The 20,978-nt window shown below is 41.1% G+C and overlaps 5 non-coding genes across 5 annotated transcripts; 2 read left to right on the forward strand and 3 right to left on the reverse strand.

The window, feature by feature from the left end:
- Positions 1–3,424: 3,424 nt before the first annotated feature.
- TRNAL-UAA (transfer RNA leucine (anticodon UAA)) lies at positions 3,425–3,507 on the reverse strand. Its single transcript has one exon. It is a non-coding gene; the product is annotated as a tRNA-Leu (tRNA).
- Positions 3,508–6,167: 2,660 nt separating this feature from the next.
- On the forward strand, positions 6,168–6,241 carry TRNAT-AGU (transfer RNA threonine (anticodon AGU)). The gene has a single exon. It is a non-coding gene; the product is annotated as a tRNA-Thr (tRNA).
- Positions 6,242–10,668: 4,427 nt separating this feature from the next.
- On the forward strand, positions 10,669–10,740 carry TRNAM-CAU (transfer RNA methionine (anticodon CAU)). The gene has a single exon. It is a non-coding gene; the product is annotated as a tRNA-Met (tRNA).
- A 3,828-nt stretch (positions 10,741–14,568) lies between these two features.
- TRNAQ-CUG (transfer RNA glutamine (anticodon CUG)) lies at positions 14,569–14,640 on the reverse strand. Its single transcript has one exon. It is a non-coding gene; the product is annotated as a tRNA-Gln (tRNA).
- Positions 14,641–18,125: 3,485 nt separating this feature from the next.
- On the reverse strand, positions 18,126–18,197 carry TRNAQ-UUG (transfer RNA glutamine (anticodon UUG)). Its single transcript has one exon. It is a non-coding gene; the product is annotated as a tRNA-Gln (tRNA).
- Between the last annotated feature and the right edge of the window lie 2,781 nt (positions 18,198–20,978).

The raw sequence follows: 20,978 nt of genomic DNA on the forward strand, positions 1-20,978 counted from the left end.
AGATTACTCTCCCAAATTGGGTGGGCCTCATCCAATCAGTTGAACATCTGAATAGGAAAAAAGGCTGGCCTTTCCCTAAAGAAGAGAGAACTCCCACCTGACTGCATGAGCTGGAACAGTTATTCCTGCCTTTGGACTTGAACTGAAACATTGGCTCTTCCTGAGTTTCAAGCCTGCTGGTCTTTGGACTGAAACTACACCATTGGCTTCCCTGGGTCTCCAGCTTGCTGACAGCAGATCTTAAGATTTGTCAGCTTCTGTAATTGTATAAGCCAATTCATATAGATATATAGTTATCCATTGGTTCTGTTTCTCTGGAGAAGCCTGACTAATACAACTGGCAAAGACAGAATGGCCCAAGGTGAGGTGGTGGGAGTGTAACTGGCTTTACAATTTCTGTACAGAGACAAAAAATCCAGATAGGCTTATTTTTCCTCCTTGAATCAGTTCCCTGTTGAAAAGAAAAGCCATCTGCAAGTCTCTTCCTCCATCCGGAAGCCTGGGAGGATGGGAACTTAGTGTCAAGATGCATGTTGCAAAAAAATTAAAGGATCGGTTGGTAGCTGTTGTAACATTATGTGTTGGATATGAAATTGATATCCACAACATATAATATATATAACACTTAAGGAACATATGCTTATATAAATTAAAATGTAAATATCAATTTCCAGGTATCTATAGGACAGAAGCATGTGAGGGTCACTCAGAGTCAGTAGCAGGACTCCAAGAAAGAGACAGCGAGAGCAGGGTATTTAGATGAAGAATGGTCCCCAGAGGCACTTGACACTCTAACCTACACAACTCAATTTTCTGTTATAACATTTCCATCTTTGCATTTCACATTATTTGTTTTAAAAAATTAACAAGTAGAAATCTATTAGTGTTCTGTTACTGCAAAACACATTATCACAATTTAACAGATTGAAACAATGCCCATTTATCTACTCAGAGTTCTGTAGGTAAGAAGTCTGGGCACTGGGTAGTTGGGTTCTCTGCTCAGGATCTAACAAGGCTAAAATACACAGGGCTGTGGTCCAAGTTCTTGTGGTTATGGTAGAATCCCTGTTTCCTTGCTGACTGTCACCTGGGTGCCCTCAGCTCCCAGAGGCCACTTGCATTCCATTGGCCCCCACCATCTTCAAAGCCAGCAACAGAGACTCTCCCTCACTTCAAATCCCTCAATTCCTCTCACACCTACAATTCCTGACTCCCGGAAGAGCTCAGTCCCCTTGAAGGGCTCCTAACTAGATCAGGCTCTCTCTTGATAGTCTTCCTTTCTTAAAGTCAACTTGCTATGTAATATATCCTAATCAAGTCACAGTCCAAGGGACTGTGCAGGACTGTGCACCAGGGGGAGGGCATCTTGGGGGCCATCATAGAATTCTGCCTACCTTAAGAAACAACAAAGATTGGAGTTCAGTAGAAATTGCCAGCATCACCCATGATTGGAGGAATTTAACTCAGATACAACAGGTTCAGATTTTCCCTGTGGCAGAGATGGGAGTGGAATGGTGATTTCAGATACGCATTTGAGTCTCTCACGAAGAAAAGTGGCATAATTTAACTTCTGTAGGGCTGGAACCCCGAAATTGGTGTTATCATCCTTATACCCTAAACAACTTTGCCGACTGGCCAGTAAGATACAGCTGTGTTTTCTCTTTAGAAAGTTTTAATATAGATAAAATCTTTGTCATCTGGAGTCTCACTTCAGGAAAAAAAAAAAATCCTCCACTCATTGTCTCCCTAAGCCATCCACAGGAAAGAAACAAAGATAAGAAAATCCACCTTTAGTAGGGATGAATCTTGCCTCTCCACGGAAATGTCGTCTTTCTCAGACCAGCTTATTCTGATAAAAGTTCTCAGGAGGAGCTGCCTTCCTTCTTCCCAGGAAGTCCAGGAGCAAACACAAAGCTGGTGGCTCAGACCTAAAACCTAAGGCAGCTCATGAAAATGACCCACTGAGTTGCCACTGGAATTGGAGACATTTCAATGTAGAATATAGGTGTTTGATCTGAAAACAGAAGCAATTTAACTATCAGGACAATTTTAAGCTGATTTCTGGGTTTCTGTTAAGGACTGCTGTAAAGGAAGGGTGTGAGTTTCTTCTAAGGGGAAAAGGGACTAACCTGTATAGTGGCAAAGAGCTCTTCTTAATTTGCCAGCCCTTCTTAATATATAATCTTTTCATTCTTACAACAACCTTCCATGAAGTAGGGATTGTTGTCCCCATTTAACAAGTGAAGAAGTCAAGGCTCAATGAGTCAGTGGGAAAGCCAGAATTAGAAAATGTGATTGTTGAGTTCTAAAGTCCATGCTCTTTCAAACATCTTAAAGATGCCAGGCTCTGGTCCTCTGAATTTTAAAGAGAACAGAATTTAATATGCTGGCATTTCAATTAATGGAGAAACTATGGCTATTCAATAATGGTGTTAGGATTATTGGGAATCCTCTGGAAATAAGGAAGAATTGGATCTATACTTCACATACTAAGACACAGAAAAAATCGAATATATCAAAGATCTATATAGAAAAAGAAATCATGGACATTTTAGAAGAAACCAGAGTTTTTTGTTACTCTTGTTGATATTGCAGTGCGAAAAGGCATGCCCAAGTCAGACATAAAACCAGAAGAAAAGACTGATAACTTCACCTGAATAGTCCAAAGTCTATGTGCCCAAAATTGCCACAAAGTTCAAAGGCAAGTAACACAGTGGACTACTTGTGACCTATCAAAACAGACTTATAAGACTCATTTAAAGAGCTCCTACAAATCATGAGAGAAAGACCTAGCAATTAAGTAGAAAAATGAGCAAAGGATATTAAACAGGAAATACAGATGGCTCTTAAACATAAAAGATGTTTTGGGAACACTGTAACCAGATAAATGCAAACAACAACAACAACAACAACAACAACAACAACAACACCCCTCCGCTAAGGGATCATTTCTACATTTCAGACTGGAAAAACAAAACAAAAAACTCACATTATGCTGGTTAGAATTCAACCCTGCTTTCCAGGGTGAGTTGGAGGGACCACCCAGGTAGAGTTTGGCTTTCTGAATACAACCATTATCGAAACAGTGAGAATCCTGCTACTCACTTCCAGGGGACTACAGAGAGCTTCTTTACTGTTACCTGAAGAGCAAATAGGGTCCAAGTTTCCATTCCTCTTAGAACTCAAGGGCCTAAAATCTAATTAGGCAGACTTGATTTGGGTGGTTTTTCCTCATGTTGGCGATCTGATAGGACTGTGGGGGAAAATCATTCATGCATTTAATACCTACTGAGGCAACTTCTTTAGGCTTGAAGATAAAAAGCAGGGTAGTGTTCTCACAAAAGAATAGAAAAATAGACATGTAATCATGTAGATTTCCAAAGATCTATATTCTCCCAGGAATAATTTGGAGATGAAAACAATCTACCGAGAGTGGGGTTCGAACCCACGCGGGCACTAGCCCATTGGATCTTAAGTCCAACGCCTTAACCACTCGGCCATCCCGGTGATTGGGCATCTTTCTTTTGCAATTTTTTTTTATTAAAACCAATGTATTTGTGCTGCGCGTTAAGGAAATACTGAATTATTTCTGTTTTCACGGAATTGCATCAAAATATGAGAAGGATTATGATAGAGAAAACAAAGCAAGCTCTCTGATCTTTCAGAAACCGCCCACTTTTTCCTATCGCCCCCTCACTAGATCCTCATGTTCCAGAGAAATGTTTGCCTTTACTCAAAAAGAAAAGAAAAACGAGTAGGAGGAGGGAGGCAGAGAGTAATAGAAACCACTGCATTAACGCCACCTACTACTTCACCAAAAGCGCTCTCCCAGTTTTTCTTTAAGAGATCATCGCTTGCTTGCTGAATTCAAGCCTCCACTTTACACCCAGTGAAGCATTGGAGGCAAAAGGCCTGGGGCCGAAAAGACATTACATTAAAATGAGCTCACCTTGGGGTTACATTTGGAAATCCCTAGAGATTTCCCTAGGAAACAGTCAGTTCAAATATGTGACTTTGATTTTAATGAAAAAATGCTTTAGCTGACAGCCCAATATATCCAGAAAAGAAACACTTTGAGCTAGATCTGGGCTACAGACAGTAAGACACAGCACCAGAACTCCAAGTGCTTCCAGAAAAGCCCACAATTGTTTCAGTGGAGAATCCAATCTTTGTAGCCAATAGTATCCCCTGGAAGACTTATTACAAATGCAGATTCCAGAACCCCTCTTGCAGTGATCCTTTACTAAAGAGATGTAGTGTAGATCTCAAGAATCTTAGTTTTCCCAAACACTCCCGGGTAATTCTAACATCAATTGTCTGCTGGTGATACTCAGTTAGGAGTGCTAAAAGTTGTCAAGCAGAATTTAAGAATTCATGAAAAAAATCTCCCAAATAGGAAATTTGGGGTCTCTGGAGGAGATAGAGCTGAAATGAATTCCTGAAGCATAGGTTGGAATACAGTTAATACTGAACATCGAATGTGTGAATATCCCTCAGGTAAACAAGGGCAAGCACCACAATGAAAGGGTTGTGTTGGCTGTACCAGACAGAGGGTCCAAGGACAACTTCTTAAGTTGATGAAGACCAGTCCTTATTTGGAATGTCCACATCCAGATCTTTCTCTTTGCCTGATACATTCATATACAAGAAATGACGCCCTCAAATGCTTTGGCTGTCCAGTTCTGAGTTTTGTCTCTGGCCAGATCAAAGTTCCATTCCTAGAAGAGGAGATTCCTGCTTCTACCAAACGCTGAAGGAAATTCAGATCTCTCAGTGCTGGGGCAAGAACTGGGTTGGGGATGGTGATGGAAATGACTGCAGGGTTCCACACAAAGCATATCAGAGATAGAATCTATCATGTATAGATAGATACAAAAGTTTTCAAAATATCTTATTACTGTTGTTCTTAACATGGGCTACACAGTAGAATCAGCTGTGGAAGTTCATATTTAAATGTGAAAGTAAAACAGAAATATTTTAGGCATTGCAGGCCAGATGGTCTCTGTTAAAACTCCTCAAAACTGCTGTTGTAGTGAGGAAGCAGCAGTAGATAATACTAAATGAATCAGTGTGGCTGTGTGCCAATAAAACTTTATAAAAACAGGTAATTGGCCAGATTTGGCCAGATGGGCCATAGTCTGCCCACTCAGATCCAAAGGAATTAACTCCAACAACTTTCATAAAAGCACGGGTTTTTAAAGAGAATTGCAGTTGAACACCGACAATTTGTACTAAAAGGGGTAGAGGACAGTACAAACTGAAAAGAGGACTTTGGACCTCCCCAATTACAATGGGAAGGAAGTAAGCTAAGAAAACTACTCAGCTGCAAATAAAAGCAGTTTCTTATTGAAAGGATGGATGATTCAGAGTATGGAACCAAGAGCCCAAAGAGCGGAGCCAAGAGCCTTTGTAGAACCATTCCCAGACAGCAGTGCTGATTCCTAATAAAGTAGCATCGTGTACCCACTGGATTCTAGAATTCCTGTGGACCAGTGTACCTCCTGATTTTGCTCTTTTTGAGTAGAATTGTGTATAGAGGTTATCCTATGCCTCCTATGCCTGTCTGTTGGGAGACAGTTGACTTGTGTCTTAAGAATACAGATGTACAAATTAAGAATCTTACTTGAGGACTCCTACCCAGGGAATCACATCTGAACCTTTACCTGATTTAGGTGATGCCATCCTGGACTTCGAGTTGACAATGTACAGGAATCAGACTTGGAGTGAATATATTTTGCATGTGGGGGAGACAGAATCATTGAGGGGCCAAAGGTTAGAGAATAATGTGGTTAAAATTCAGGGCATTTTCCTTGATATCACTCACTCACAGAATGAACAAAAGAAATGAGAGTTTATAAGAGAAGGCAGACTCACTTCTAGGCCTAAGAGATGCATGGTTCTCAAAAAGAGCATAGTCTCTACTGGACTGCCAGCGTGGACAGTCCAGTGGCATCCTTGACGCTGGAGCGGTTTCCTAAAGGAAGAGGACAGTCTTCTAAAAGCAACTCACTGTTCTCATTCGACAGCAAGAACGTTCTCTTTGGTTCATACTAAGGACCAGGTTCACCTTCTAGTTAAATACCAAAGAAACTGTCAAAATAAAAAACATTAGCAAATTGAGGTGTAATATTTTGTAAAATAATATGATAGCAGGTATGAGATGTGGGGGCTTCGTGGCTTAGCTGGTTAAAGCGCCTGTCTAGTAAACAGGAGATCCTGGGTTCGAATCCCAGCGAGGCCTTTTCTTTTCTTTTCTTTTGCTTTAAAGGTAAATTCTGGTCCCTGATAAAAGACGACTAGGATTTAAACCCAACTGAAGCGTCAGATGTTGAATCTTGATGGCTGCTCTCTGACACATTTGCAGAGGAGCAAAGAAAGAGCAGTTAGAAAATTATTTGCCATGACTTAGCAGGAGTCTATGTTATAATCTCTAGTTGAACTATAATTTTCCCCTTTTATAACTACTGTCCACATTTCCTAAGAAGCTTGTATTCTCACTTAACACTTTAGCTTTTAATACAGTTCAAAGAGGAGGCAAGAACAAAGAGGTAAGTCGTGCGTATTGTAAAAATTGAGTGCTGTGGTAACTGTTTCTCCTTATATGATTCTGGACTCTAGAATATCACTAAATATTTTGAAAAGTAGAGTAACATGATGACATCTTGAAAGAGAGTAAGAAGAATGATTAGTGAAGAAACATGTCAAAACAAAACAACAAAAAACCTAACAAGAGACTGGAGACAAATGAGACTTGAAATCTGAATAACTTCTTAGATTAAAATAAAAGACTGGAAAAAAAATTCACCAAATCCTGGAATAAAGTTTTAGCTGATCTTTTTCTTTTGATCTTCTAGAATGTGTATTCAAAGTATTCTATTCTACAAATGTATTCCCTCATCCTTAGTAAAGTGCACAACGTTCCTAGATAAGGAAAGGGTGGCATTGCTCTTAGCTTCTTGCTTCTCCCTGTAAGGAATGATGAAATTGGATGATTGCTCCTTTTGTGAGCATTTGAGAGAATAATCTGTTATATAATTTGTGGGTCCAGTGCAAAATGAAAATGCAAGGCCTTTTGTTTAAAAATTGAGAAACTTAAACCAGCAATAGCACAGCATTAAATCAATTTGCCTGCCCATGAAGCCCACCCTGTTTGGGAATGCAATTATTTGCCAAAGGACTGGAGTTTTAAAGGACACCTAAAAGTGGAATGGAATGGAATCTAAAGTGATGGTCAGTGATATCAAGTACTTCTAGAAGACATGAAAACTTAAAGGTACTGAAAAGGAAAATGTTGTTACACTAGAAAAACAATTCTTAAAGTTATGACTTTGTTAGAGTCTTCCCTCCAACTGAAATAATATTTTTTTTCTGGTTGATATTATTCTTTCCTCAAACAACTCCTCCTTCTTCTAGGTTTCATTATATGTCATCAGATCTGGAGACAGAGCATGTAGATAGTTCCTCCTTCTACTATGTTCTTGCCCCCTGTTGTCTTGGGGTATCCAAGTGACTCTTCTCTAACCTCTCATGAAGAAGAGACAAGGTTGTATTCCATACTGCAAAACTGTGCAGTATACTACATACCATTGATATGAATGATTAGAATGCTGTGGCTTGGAAAAGGTAAAAGACATCTATGTAAAACACACAACGTAATTGCTAGAAGAAGAAAAGTAACTGGCAGCCCTGCACGCTCCCTGACAAAGCTCAAAGCAGGGAACTTTCACTCACAAGGCAAACATGCTAACTACTACACTATAGAAACCATTCAGCAAAACTCTTCGATAGACCTAAACTAGGTCTCCTGTATCCATCAGTGTTCCTAAAAGTCTGAGATCCTTTCTCTATTCAGGCTTGTTACTGAGTCATTGTCTACAGTTGCATTTTTTAATTGATCCAAAACAAGCACCACACCAAAGTTAGAAGGTATCCGACACTCAGAAAATTTTAAGTATTTAAGTTATATGAGCCTTAGACTAAAACCATGACCACGATCAGAAAAATATCAAACCTCTTGGCACTGACCACATTTGACTTTTACTTGACATGATGACATCATTGCTTCAGTGAGAGCTATCGTTCAAAGCCCTGTTTCAAAAGAATCTTTTCAGGAAACCGGAACTGGCTGGGCGAGTCCCTAGCTGAGTTTGCTCCTTACCTGGTGTCCTCGTCCTCAGAACTTTGTGTCAACTCCAAAAGGCGTATCTGCCTGGGAATGCAAATGCTCTGCGAACTGGGAAAACGCAATCAGGTGCCAGAGCTACTGGCCTGTGTTTGTCCAGTAGAACCTACCTGCTTGGAGGAGATCTCTGCCCACCACGGCAGGGCAAGGAAATTGCCCAAGCTCTCTTCTAAATTGCTCTCAGGAAAAGTTAAATGAGACCTTAATGAAGCAGCAAAGTCTGATTTGTGGTTTTGTAACTTGCAGGTCTCCATATAAACTCTGGGGAAAGGAATGGGTGAGATAGTGCAGAGAAACATCTGTAAGTACATTTGGGGGTTCTAGCTAGATTCTAGATTGTAGAATGTGAAACTTGGGGCCCAGCTTCAATTCCAGATCTGGAAAACTCTACCCTCCCTCAATCCTCCACACCAATCCACCCATCTCCTCTCCTTTTATGATAAATGTCCCATGGCGCAAGAATTCATCCCCAGCCTTATCGTTCAAACACTTATTTCTGTTTCTGGTAAGTCTAGCTTCTCCTGAAATAAATTGTCTGAATTTGTTCCTTTCCCTTTCTTCTGAAGTGCCAAATCCTTTGTCTTTTAGGAATAAGTTCACATCCCAATAAATACCATAGACATGAAGTTGAGCATGTGCAGGTGAAGGATCTCAGTTATGAGCCTCAGACATCTCACCTGTGAAACAGAAATAAAGATGCCTTCATCACACGTAATTGAGGTGAGCAGGAGGTGAAGTAACCACCGCTGATCACGTAGCAAGCTCTCGATGTCCTCATTCCACTCACTGGTTTTCCCATGACTGGAGGCCAGGGGCTATAGCCCTAAACCCCTTGAAAGGAAAAACATCGATAGAGGGAAGAAGTGGGGGAGGATCCTGGCTTTCAGGTATAAAAATGTTTCTCTGTCCAGATTCCGTCTGAAGGAGGTTGAGTTCAGAGGGCTGGTGGGCAGCCTTCTGAGTCTCTGGAGACTTCACACCAGTGAGAGGTCCAGTGAAAATGTAGGTCCCAGGCGACAGGGGCTGGGGTATTAAGGGAAGGTGATAGATCTCACCCCTATAGGGTAAGTGGCAGTTCTAAGGACTCTAAATCTAGTGGTCCCAGGACAAGTTCCAGTGGGAACTGGATCCATTTTGCTCAGGATCAAACTTGTCCATACAATCATTCTCATTTCTCATGCTCCATCTTCCTAGCCCAGTATATCTGCTTCCATGTCTCAACCTGTTTCTTGGAAAAAGAAAAGAGAAAACTCACTCAAACAGAACTGCTGGGGAGTGAAGGGTGACAAATTATGCCACCCCCAAATATGACTCTTTGGCAGAACTATTTTGAGTTGAAGGCAATTGAGAGGCAGTAGAATCAAGGAAAGCTCTCTGCCCTCCTTCTATCTGCCTAAAAGCAGGACATAAATTTGCAAAAGTGTCTCTCCTCTTCTCTCTACTAGGAAAGACCAAGGTTAATCCCTGGAGATAACTTTAGACCCTTATCAGTGGAGAAGGCCCTGACTTAAATCTGTATAACAAAGCTTACTCTTGTTTACCATACTTTCTCTGGTCACCTCATAACTGGCCTCCCCTACTTTTTTCTTTGTTTTGTCTTTAGCTGAAGATGATATTTAAGTTTGAATTCTAAACCACCTCTGGGAGTTACTCTTTTTCCCTCTAAATATTTCCCACCTATACGTGAAGCATACATGTTAATAACTTTCTGTTTGTCTTTCTTCTGCTGATGTCTTTTGTTACAGAGCTCCCCACCAAGAATTTAGGAAGAAAGAGGGAAAATCACTTTTCCTCCCCTACAAGAGTAATGGCCACCAACCCCTTACTTGTCCTGGGACTGGACAAACCAGTCCCTAATGAAGACAGAGAACGCCCTGAAGAGACAGAAGGAAGTTGGTGAAAAGAGTAAGAGGAAAGTTCGGCAGACGTGCATGGGATAAAAGGTGTCAGAAGTCTCTACCCAGGCCTTTGGTCTGGGAGAGCCAACATTTTCTGAGGGCGAGAGTGAACTGTCGGCAGACATGACCTCAAAGGGATAAGAAGCCCCTTTTCACGACTCCAAGGGGAGAGGCTTGAACCAGGTGTCCAGGAAGCTGAAAATGGCGTTTAGTGAATACGTGGAAATGCTGCTTCTAGTTTTCTCAAAGCAGTTCTCTTGAGGGTGGGAATTGGAGCAAGCTGGTTGGTAGTCTTCTTCCTCAAGTTCAACTTCATGCCTTCCTCAGTTATCCGTAAGGAAGGACTTCTGAGGGCTTTGCTTGGAATTCCTCTTCTGAGCCTAGAGCAGCTCCTGAAGGAAAGATGTCAGGTCTTGAATCTTTGGCAGATCGGGAAAGCCCAACTCAGAGGGGACTGCTGGGGTTGTTTGATTCTTTTGGGAGCTGATCTTAGACCAAGAAAAGAGAGAAGAAAAGCAAAACATTTATTCTGGCAAAGTGGCTGATCATTCCCATGGTAAAGAAGAGGCTTAAAACCCACGAACGAGGAGCAGAGTGGCGCAGCGGAAGCGTGCTGGGCCCATAACCCAGAGGTCGATGGATCGAAACCATCCTCTGCTAACCGTTTTTTCGCATAAATTAGACTCCACTAGAATTTCGAGAAAGTGTATTTGATTTCATAAAGTTTATCTGGGAATGTGTTTAGTATTTTCCTTCTTTCTCCCCCAAATGAGGGGAGAATTTCCTTCTCACTAATTTCAAGATCTAGAGGCAAGTCTTATCCCTAGAGAGAAGAGGAGGTGGCAAATTTCATTTTTACTTCCAACAAATTATCCCTCTGCCTTTCAGAGAATACACACTGAGGTACAATATAATTTTTTTTCTTGCACATTTTCTTACACTCAAAGAAAAAACTTGTTACTTACTTTTGCCTGAGGCCATTAGTTACTGTAAATTTACATTGCCTTTTTGCTTGAGAGGGAGTTTCCTGCTTCTTTGACACTTTTATTCACTCCTGTGTGTGATTTATTAAGTTCATTTCAAGTTAATAGTAACATTCTGTGAATTCTTCTCAAGCAATTTGATTATAATAATTGGGAAGACACCTTTTATACTCTCTCCCCATTTAGACTTACATAAACTAGATTCATGGGAATGTTATGAGAAAAACAAGAAGCAAAGAAGTTACAAGTGAAATGGTAGAAAATATTCGAATGCGTTTTAAAAAATTTTTTTTGCATCAGAATTCCATGGACAAACTCAGAAGAAAAGTAGTTTTGTTACTGATATGTTTGCAAAAGAAATTGAGAGAAAATTTCTAATTAAAACAATTAAATGAGTGCCTATAGTAGGACAATAAAATATAAACTCTTGTAAAAAATGAGACTTCACAGAGCAAAATATCAAAAGAAAAAATTGTAATGAAAATTTGCATGAGGTGGACCTGTTTGTTCCTTTCCTTTGCTGATGAATATGTTCTGATTTGGCAAGACAAAACATCTTCAATTTATTTTCCTTGCTTAGCCCCCCTAGCATTAGAGATTGATTGAATAAACTGTGACATATGGGTTCAGAGGAGAAATGTACGCAACTACAAAAAAGATATGGTGTGATTTCCAGGAGATATTGTTAAGTGGGAAAGAAAAAAAGTTGTAGATGAGTATTACAGTATGCTACTTTTTTTTCAAGAAAGAATAAGAGTTAGGAAAAAATGTGTTTTTCCTTCTGAAAAGGAACAGCAAATATAAACCAGTGAAGCTGGTCATCTAAAAGGGTAGTGAGAGTTCTGGGGTAACTAGAGTAAAAGAGTATGGGGAGAACGTTTCTCCGAGTATACTTGTTGGTATACTTTTACCTCTTAAAAGCATGTGAATCTTCTACATTTTCAAAAATTAATGTTAAATCAACAAGGATAGGAACAAATATTAGCAACAATATTAAACCAACAAATATTACTTTAAAATTAATATTAAATCAACAAGGGATAGAATGAGGGAATACCAGAGAGAATCCTGAAGAGTTGGATTGGAGTTGGAAGTATCAATGTGAGCTCATGATTTGGAAAATATGTATACATATGTGTCCAGGCATGTATATGTGTACATATATGCATATGCATGTGTGTATGTATATATGTATATGTGTATATACATGCACATGCATTTCCTAGGTCTTTCTATTAAAAGGGAGACAGGAAGCAGATGTCATACAAGTAATTAGCACAAGTCCCCAGGAGGGGCTGTAATACTAGAAAGAAACCAGGGCATCTCTGAGAAATGCTTGGCTTCAGGACTGGGGTAGATGCGAGTCAAGCAAGAACAACTAGTTATGTTGGAAGGTAAGAATGGGCTCAGACAAATGATGGTGGTATGTTCAAGGAGCCAGAAGCCAACTTGAGGACATCTACTGACCTAAATAGGGCTAATTTGAGCATCAGTATAATTAAGGAAAATCTGAATTATAAACCATTAGGGGAAAAAATATTCCATAAGTCCCCATCAATGATAGATATTTAACTAATGGAGAAAAGAAAGGACCCTTGCTTAAATAGACCCCTGAGCGCAGACTGGTAAATAAGGAGGGCGAGCTCCCAGGAGCCCTTGGCACTTTGATGCTGCTGCCCTCAACCCACTGCATCTCTCTCCTCAGCCTTCACACTGGTCTTCCAAGCACCTGCCATGGTGACATTCTCTAGCTCTCCTCTCTACTCATATGTCACCTGCCTTAGTTCTTTTCTCATCCCTCAGATCCCAGCAGAGGCTTCACAGTGCTTCTTAATGAAGATTCTTTGGCTTGATCTCAGCTTAGCTTCCCCATCTAAGTTTCCTCAGCACCCAAACTGCCCTTATGACACCACCCTGTATTTTGATTGCTTGTTGAATAATATCTCCCTCCTGCCCTCTAGCAAGGGAAGGAACAGGGAATAGTGGAAGAGAGAAAAACAGGAGAGTCACAGACTGCCCTTGAGATGTGGATGTAAAAATCAAAAAAGATCCCTCAGAGATTGAACCCTTGGTTTTAGTTGTGTAAACCATGAGCTTTATCACATCCCAAATATCTCAAACCAATGTTGAAGACCGTTTATGACCTATGCTTGTTATTTTATGGATGTCTTCAAAGCCTGCAGGGTTCATCAAGATAACAATCGTTTAATGGCACCAGAATTTTTACTACAAGTAAGATAACTAAACAGAGATCCAAAGGACCGAAATCCAACTCCTGGGATTTCTGTACCCCAGGCTAACTGGTTCATGTGTAGGCTTATCTCAGTTTGTTCTCAGTTCTTTATCATAAGCTTGAAATTACAAAATGAAATATCATTTGAACCTCCAACCTTCCTCACTTTCTTTTTAAAAGTGGTTCAGTCTACACTACCTCATGAGTGTTAAGCGTGAGTTCTACCATTGAACAATCCCCTCCCCTTCCAGCTGTCCCCTCTTTCTCTTTTCATCCCCCTACACCTGAAAATGTCAGATACCCTAGGGGAAGAATATTCTATGGGCAGTAAAAAGTATCAAAAGAAAATCTAATCAGAAGACTTTAGCTTTGTCATAAGTATACATAGAAGGAAATAAATAAATTTTTAAATGGATACAAGGATATATGGAAATTAACAAATGAAAAATTTGATATTCCAATTCAGTAGGCAGGTAAAGGTGATTTTAAAATAAATTGTGATGGTTTAACTAACTTTGCCCATGGGAGAAAACTAAGATGGATATTTACTTCTCAATCAGTAACAAATCAAGTTCCAGGTAGATTAGTGATTTAAATACAAAATATAAAATAATAAAACATGTTGTTGCAGTTAATAAAAGAACTCAGAAGAAAAAAATACTTACTTAGAAACTATTGCATAAGAAATGTGTGAGCAACAAAGACTTAATAAAAACATGCTTCAATGGAAATCTACAAAATCATAATAAGCTATCTTAAATCAAATGTACATAAGAGAGAAATTCACAGAAGAAAACATCCACCTGAAAATTAGAAATGAACAAGGCTGAGAATGAGATGTGGAGAGAGGGCTGTTTTGGCCCATCACTTCATTGTTTTAACCAGGGACAATGTCTTCAAGTTATTTCAATTCCTTAGAGTCTTTATGAATTGTCATAATATTTTAATACTTTCACACATTGTTTTCCAGTAGTCTTCTAAAATGTTTCTTCATAAAGTTAAAGCATTCTAAAGAATGTAATTGCCAGCAAATGGTAAAATTTGAACATAAAAAGAGTTCAATCCATCATTGAATTTTGTCCATTGGAACCTAAGAACAATTTGACATACACTAGCATCCTTTAAAAATATACTTGGTATACTTTTATTCAACAGTAGAAAAATGTTTGTGACTTCTTTTTCTCTTTCAAATTCATTTCTGTTCTATAGCTACCATGGAATTTTATCCCCATAAGAAAACCAGGACCAGATGAAATAAAACAGGTATGTCAAAGGTCCCACCGAGATTTGAACTCGGATCGCTGGATTCAGAGTCCAGAGTGCTGACCATTACACCATGGGGCCTGCTGTGGTGCGCTATTTTCTCAATTCTTTGATGATATAGCTTTTCCTCCCTAAATTCTCTGATCTTGTTACCCAAAAGTTATAAGCATATTTTGCTCTTCCGATTCTAGGATTCAGTCATAGACATTTACCTGTCACATGCCTGCACTCAACATCTTTTAGCCAGAAACTTAATGGAAAACATTGACTTCTAAATGTTAGGAATTCCTCCCTTCACTCACCCATTCACACGGAGTGCTAGGTTTTGTGACACGTGTTTTGTACTATTACCTCACCTAAGGCTCACAATAGCCCTGTGAGATGGGGGCCATTGCTGCTATTTTACAGGTGAGGAATCTGAGGCAGAGACCTGGTATGCTTCGCCTGGCTTTATCAGATACCCTTGCTTTCAAGAAAAATCATCTTTTACTAGGGTGGTATCTACCTCTTTTGCGGACGCGTAATGGAAAGATTTACCAAGTCACAAGGGAGACACTGGTGTTTAGGGAAAACTGAAATAAACGTACTAGGAAGACAAGGCTGGAGGTGGATCCCTGCAGCCCTGGGAGGACAACTCGGACTTGGGGGAGGTGAAGGGAAGAGGGAAGGAACGGCCCTCCGGAGTTTTCCTAGGAGCAAGTACAGCCCCACGATCCTCCAACTCCCCTTTCACCAACGCGAAGTAAGCGCAGAGAAGACTCCCAAATAGACACAAAGAAGAGACTCTCAAAAAGACACAAAAAATTCCCTGCCCCGCCTGCCATATCCATTTCCCGCACACACACACAGGCTCCCACACTTTGTGAAAACCCATAGACAAATCGGTTTCTGTGATGGGGCTTGGTGACTGTTCTGATTCGCATCCTACTCCAGTATCTTCACAAACTCCTCGGGCTGGCTTTTCGCTGGCTCAGAGCGCGACGATATCCAGCACAAGTTTAGGAGTGCCTAACAATTTCTTTAGTGGTACAGGGGAGTCCAGTTTTGCTCCAAGTAGTTTCCTGGAACTCGAAGCCTGTCGGATGAGATCGGCCTAGTTGAAATTGAATTTCAGCACTTGCAGACTGGGGTTGCCTTCCCGAATTTCAGATTTTAAGCAAAAATACGCTGGAGGCATGTTTCGAGAACGGCGCGCCCTCCTGTGGACATAGAGGATAAAGCTCACCCCCCACCACAAAACACCCACAACCAACCAACCAACAGAAAACTCCACAACCCTGTAACTACCCCTGTAAACACCAGGCTTCTTGAGGGATTTCCTTGCAACAGGATTTTTTTTTTTTCGAAGCGGCTCTCACTGGACAAAGTCTTTAAATTGGTTCTTTTTCTGGAAAGTTGGTTTGGGAGCTAACCTCAAGCCTAGAACTGGTTCGTTATTTGCATAGACTGGGTAGGAAACCCTCAGAAGAGAGGGTGAAAATCCTCCACTCGAGACTCTTGACTATCAAACCCCGGCGGAGACAAGAAAAAGATCTTTATGACGGAGATGCTTTGACACCTGCACGAGGAAAGCCCAGCAGATTCCTCGTCCCTAGACATAACCAGTTAGCTACGAATACACCATTCAGTCACATTTTCCAACACCACAAGGAAGAATAGTCCCAGTGGCCTTGGCCCTGCGTGATTCCTGATATGTTAACAAACATGCCCCAGGTGCAGGAAGGTGCCTGTGACTTGTGAGGCAGCGGCCCCTTTGGTCTGACAGAGCAAATCATCTGTACTTCCCCAGGGCCACTGCCTACAGCTCTCCCAGACTCCTGCCCCCAGGCAAACTGTGATGAGAGCAGTTGGTGAAATCCTTCTAAGTAGGGGATGAACAAGTGCAGAGGCTAGGTTCTCCTTCCTGCATTCTCTGAAAAGGAAAAAGAACATCTTCAGCCTAAATCCTCACTTTCTGTGCAGCACTCAAAGATCTTCAAACAAATCACAAACGTGTAGTTAGTGCTTTCCAGAGGCTAGGCCTGTGACAGGTGCCCCACAATTGATAGGCAACCCAAACTAGGCACATAGACTTCAGGATGACAGGGCAAGAATGTAGTCAAAGGAGCCTTTCTTTTCAAATGCTCATTCAAAAGGCACGTAATTCGGTGATCCAGCCTTTCCTCCCTACCTTCAGCTACTGAATGGCCTCATTAACAGAGTCATGGTTGACATGCACCTCCAGGGAGCCTTCTGCTCCAGTCTTGGGCAAAGACTTGTTCTTAGAGTGGGATCATTGAAGGAAAAGGAGAGAGAAGAAATCTGGGAAGAAGTGGAACACAAGGTTTTGGGACCAAACACGGGCATGAGCTATCCTGGGATCTGGGATGATTGAACCAGATTAGGTGATAATTTTATGCACTCAGCAAGAATTTTTGAATTCCTAACATGAGCAAAGGACTGTGAGGCTGAGAACTAAAAGAAGACCAAGGCCACAGTGCTAGTCCCTCCCCTAGGAGACCTTGCTGTCTGGGACCGGGGTAAGGGCTTATTAAACAGGCAATTAAAACATGAGGGGTTATGAGAAGGGGACATTCAGGTGCTGAAGAAACACAGGTGGGGTTAAAGAGAGACAGTGAAGGCCTTGGTAAGAAGGACTGAATGATCTAAGTTACTATTTGAGGAATGAATAGAGAATCAGACCTTGTAACGTGAGGGCAAATGAGTTCTGCTGGTGGAAAATGCGGAGAGGGAAGAAAACCAAGAATAGCAATAATTTTATCGTGGCTGGTGACTAGAAGCTAATTTGGGGGAATGTGTGTGACAAAAATGTGATAAATGAGGTTGAAGAAGTGGGCAGGTTAGGGCAGCCATCATTAAAATGTGAAAAGCTCCCCCAAGCAAAGTGGAAAGAACTTGTTCTGAATTCTCAAATGTGAGAAGGGCTGCTCACTCATGGATTAGGAGAACGAACTGTACCACACAGATGGACTTAATCCCAGTGCAGAGGCATTACTAAAACAAGTTTAAGAAGGAATCTAAGGAACTTGCAGCTACGATGCGACGAGGTGGCCTGAAGGTAGTTAAGGCCACGGACTGCTAATCCTCTGTGCTCTGCTGGTGTGGAGTGGGCTCGAACACCATCCTCTGAGAGCGATCATCGAAGAGTCAAGCCGCGAGGGAGAGCTGAACCACTCCACGTCCATCGCCTTCAAATCAGATATTTATCTCTGCTCAGCTTAGACTCCTTCTTCCAGTTTTCTAGTGACGCGGCCATTCTTATTCAAAAACAGAAAGTCCTTTTGTATGCGCAAATTCCTTCCCAGGAATAAAGCCACGGGTAGACACCCGAGAGACAGCCCCTCCCCACCTGGATCTGGACTGCGGCTGCAGAATGGGCGGCTGCTTCCTGCGCTGCTAGTTCTGCCTGTGGCTTCGCTCCAGCAGGTGGGCTCCGGCTTCTGAAGACTGACAATGATACTACTGCTCGTTATGGCTGACATGTGGTGGGCTGGATTACAGGGGGAAATGCTAGTTTTAAGGGACGAGATTGCGGAAATAAAAAGTAAGGAGGAAAATGCTCAGGAAGGTCCCACCGAGACTTGAACTCGGATCGCTGGATTCAAAGTCCAGAGTGCTAACCATTACACCATGGGGCCCATGAAGGAAGTGCTTGAACAGGTATCTCTTGTGACAAAAGTTCATCTTTGCGGCGTTAGCTCCCCACTATTAAATTGGAAATAATGTGTAGTTTTGGTTTCTTTCCAACAAAATTGTACCGCCCCCTGGAGGAGCACTTTGAAAATGTGTGTGTTTTGGTTGTCTCAGTGGCTTGGGGCACAGCTGGCGTTTACAGATCAAGACTAGAGATGCTGAAAGTCCTAAGATGCCCAGGACAGTCCTATACCAAGAATTCTCTAGGACTGCACAACTTCTGTAAAACAACTTTGAATGCTTCATCTGGGTTTTCAGGGGCCTTTTTAAAGGATGAAATCCGTGATTCTGCGTTTGCATCCTCCCCCTTAATCATCTCCTCATTTACAACTGGCAATGCTGTGTAGGACCCTGTTAGGGCTTTGACTTTTATTCTGAGATGGGAAGTCACAGTTTCCAGTTGGGTGTCCTGGGAGACACATTTTTGGAATCCTGAGTTACCACATGAGAAATCTGACCATTCTGAGGCCACCACACAGTTTAGAAGCCAGACCACACGAAAGTGCTCTGGTTAACATTCCCAGCCCACAGCCAGTGTCAATTGCCAGACATGTGAGTGAAGATGCTTCCAGCCCTCAGCAGCTGTCCCAAGAATCACAAGTCAGTGATCTTCTACATGAGGCCTCAGACATCTTGGAGCAGACAGCCATCCCTGCTGTGCTCTGCCCTAATACCTGACCACGGAATCTGTGAACATAATAAAATGTTTGTGCCACCAAGTTTGGGCTGCTTCTTACGCAGTAACAGCGAACAACTATAGAAACAGGAACTTTCCTGATCTACTCCCTTAGTTTTGCCTAATAGGATTGTTTCCAATTTTTTGCCACTGTAAGTAACGCTTTAGTGAACATCAGTGTTCATGTCTTCTTACGGGCCTATTGAAGAGTTTGAAATATATTTTCAAAAGGATGATTGTTTACAAAATTGTTGGGCTTGCTTGGGGTTTTGTGACAGTGGAATGAAATGTGAAAAGTAAAAAATACTAATTAGATGATTAGGAATAGAAAGAAAAAAAAAACCCCAAAGACACCCTCTCAGTGCTATGTATTGTTATTATATTAAGCTGTGAAAAAGACATTTGTTGGGTATGATTCACTCAGAGGACATTCCAGGTTCTGGTGCTGGGGTTTGGCTGAGAATTCACCCCTTTAGGGATGGTTTTACAATAATATTGTTTGCTTTCCTAGATCTAGATCCTAGCAGAGGTGGGGCCATCTTTTCTTGTTTTGCAGGGCATTTTTTTCAGCAGTTATTTTAAAAAAACCTGCAGGTTGTCAAGGCTTTATCAGAAATTAAGTTGGATGAAGAGAAAAAGACACAAGAAACTCAAAACTTCTCACCTGGTGGCTCCCATTGTTCCAACCACCATGGCCTCTTGCAGATTCCAGAACATGCTAAGCAGGGACCTGACTTGCATACTCGTTCCTTCCACACAGAACAGCTTTCCCCACTTTATGCCAGGGACTCCTCTGTGAGTCCTTGTTTGCATACCCGCCTTAAAAATGAGACCCGCAACTTCCTGTCACCTTCCCTGCTTTATTTTTATCCAAATCACGTATTAAGGAACTGATATACTAAGAATTTAATTAATTTATTTTTTATTGTCTGGCTTGCCCCTCCACTCAAACTGCCACAAGAACAGGAACTTTCACAGGCCTTTTTTTGCTGTGTGTCCTCAATGCTAGAACAGTACCTGTTATCTAATAAGAACTCAATAAATATTTTATGATGAAATTAATTCATTTCCCTTTTGCTGACTGATTGGATCACCCTGAGGTAAAATTATTAGCTCTACAATGATCTGCCTGACTTATAACTGGAATTTACAATACTTTCTGTTTCATTCTTCTTCCCTTGGTGTATGGTGCTCAGTTATTTCCCTATTACATATATTGTCTTTGACTCAACTTCCTGATGAAACTGGGTTGATTTTCTACTCCTATTTTGCAGGTAAGGAACCTGCAATGAGTTTCATTGACTTGTCTGTGGGCGCACAGTGACTAAAATGGCCTTTGTCTCTCTGTAGTATTAAAGCCACACCTCAACGATGTCAGATCCTTAGATCTTCCTTTTTTTTTTTTTGCCAAGGAACCTCCTGGATGGTGGAAGATAAAGCCCTGTTGAAGGATACCATATGCCCCAAATTTTCTTATGAAATAAAATCCTCTTTGGTCTTTTTGCTATTTTTTTTTTAATGTAAAAGAATGAATTCAGGCCTGCTCTTTCTTCTAATATTGACTACCTAAATTTCAGAACCTATCCTTAAAAATGCAAGTCTATAATTAATACTTTGATTCTTAAAAAAACAGGGAGATTTTCCTCTCTCCTGAAGTTATAGTTACAATTCTCCTTCGTGAAAGTTGTCAAATGAATGTGATCCAATGTGTTGTCAGATTCTCTTTCTCTTATTCAGTAGAGTTCTGTGCCAGTATACAAACCTTCCTCCCAGTTGTCCTCAGTTAATAAAAATGTGGGTGTGTCACTTGATTTGTGAGCAATCTCCTGGGAAATCCAAGGATTAGACATTATTGCATATTCCTTAGAGATGTATCTACGCAGTACGCAATTCTGGTCCACTGGCTGCAAAGATAACAATGTTGTATTTGACATCACTTTCTAACTGGTTAACTAAAGGACTACTAGTTCCAAAACAAATGGACCAATGGTACTTTCTTTTTCTTCTTCACACTCAGAGGAACAAAGAAAATCCTATGACTGCTAGATTA

Source organism: Camelus dromedarius, chromosome 19 (assembly GCF_036321535.1).
Source record: "Camelus dromedarius isolate mCamDro1 chromosome 19, mCamDro1.pat, whole genome shotgun sequence".
Classification (NCBI taxonomy): domain Eukaryota; kingdom Metazoa; phylum Chordata; class Mammalia; order Artiodactyla; family Camelidae; genus Camelus; species Camelus dromedarius.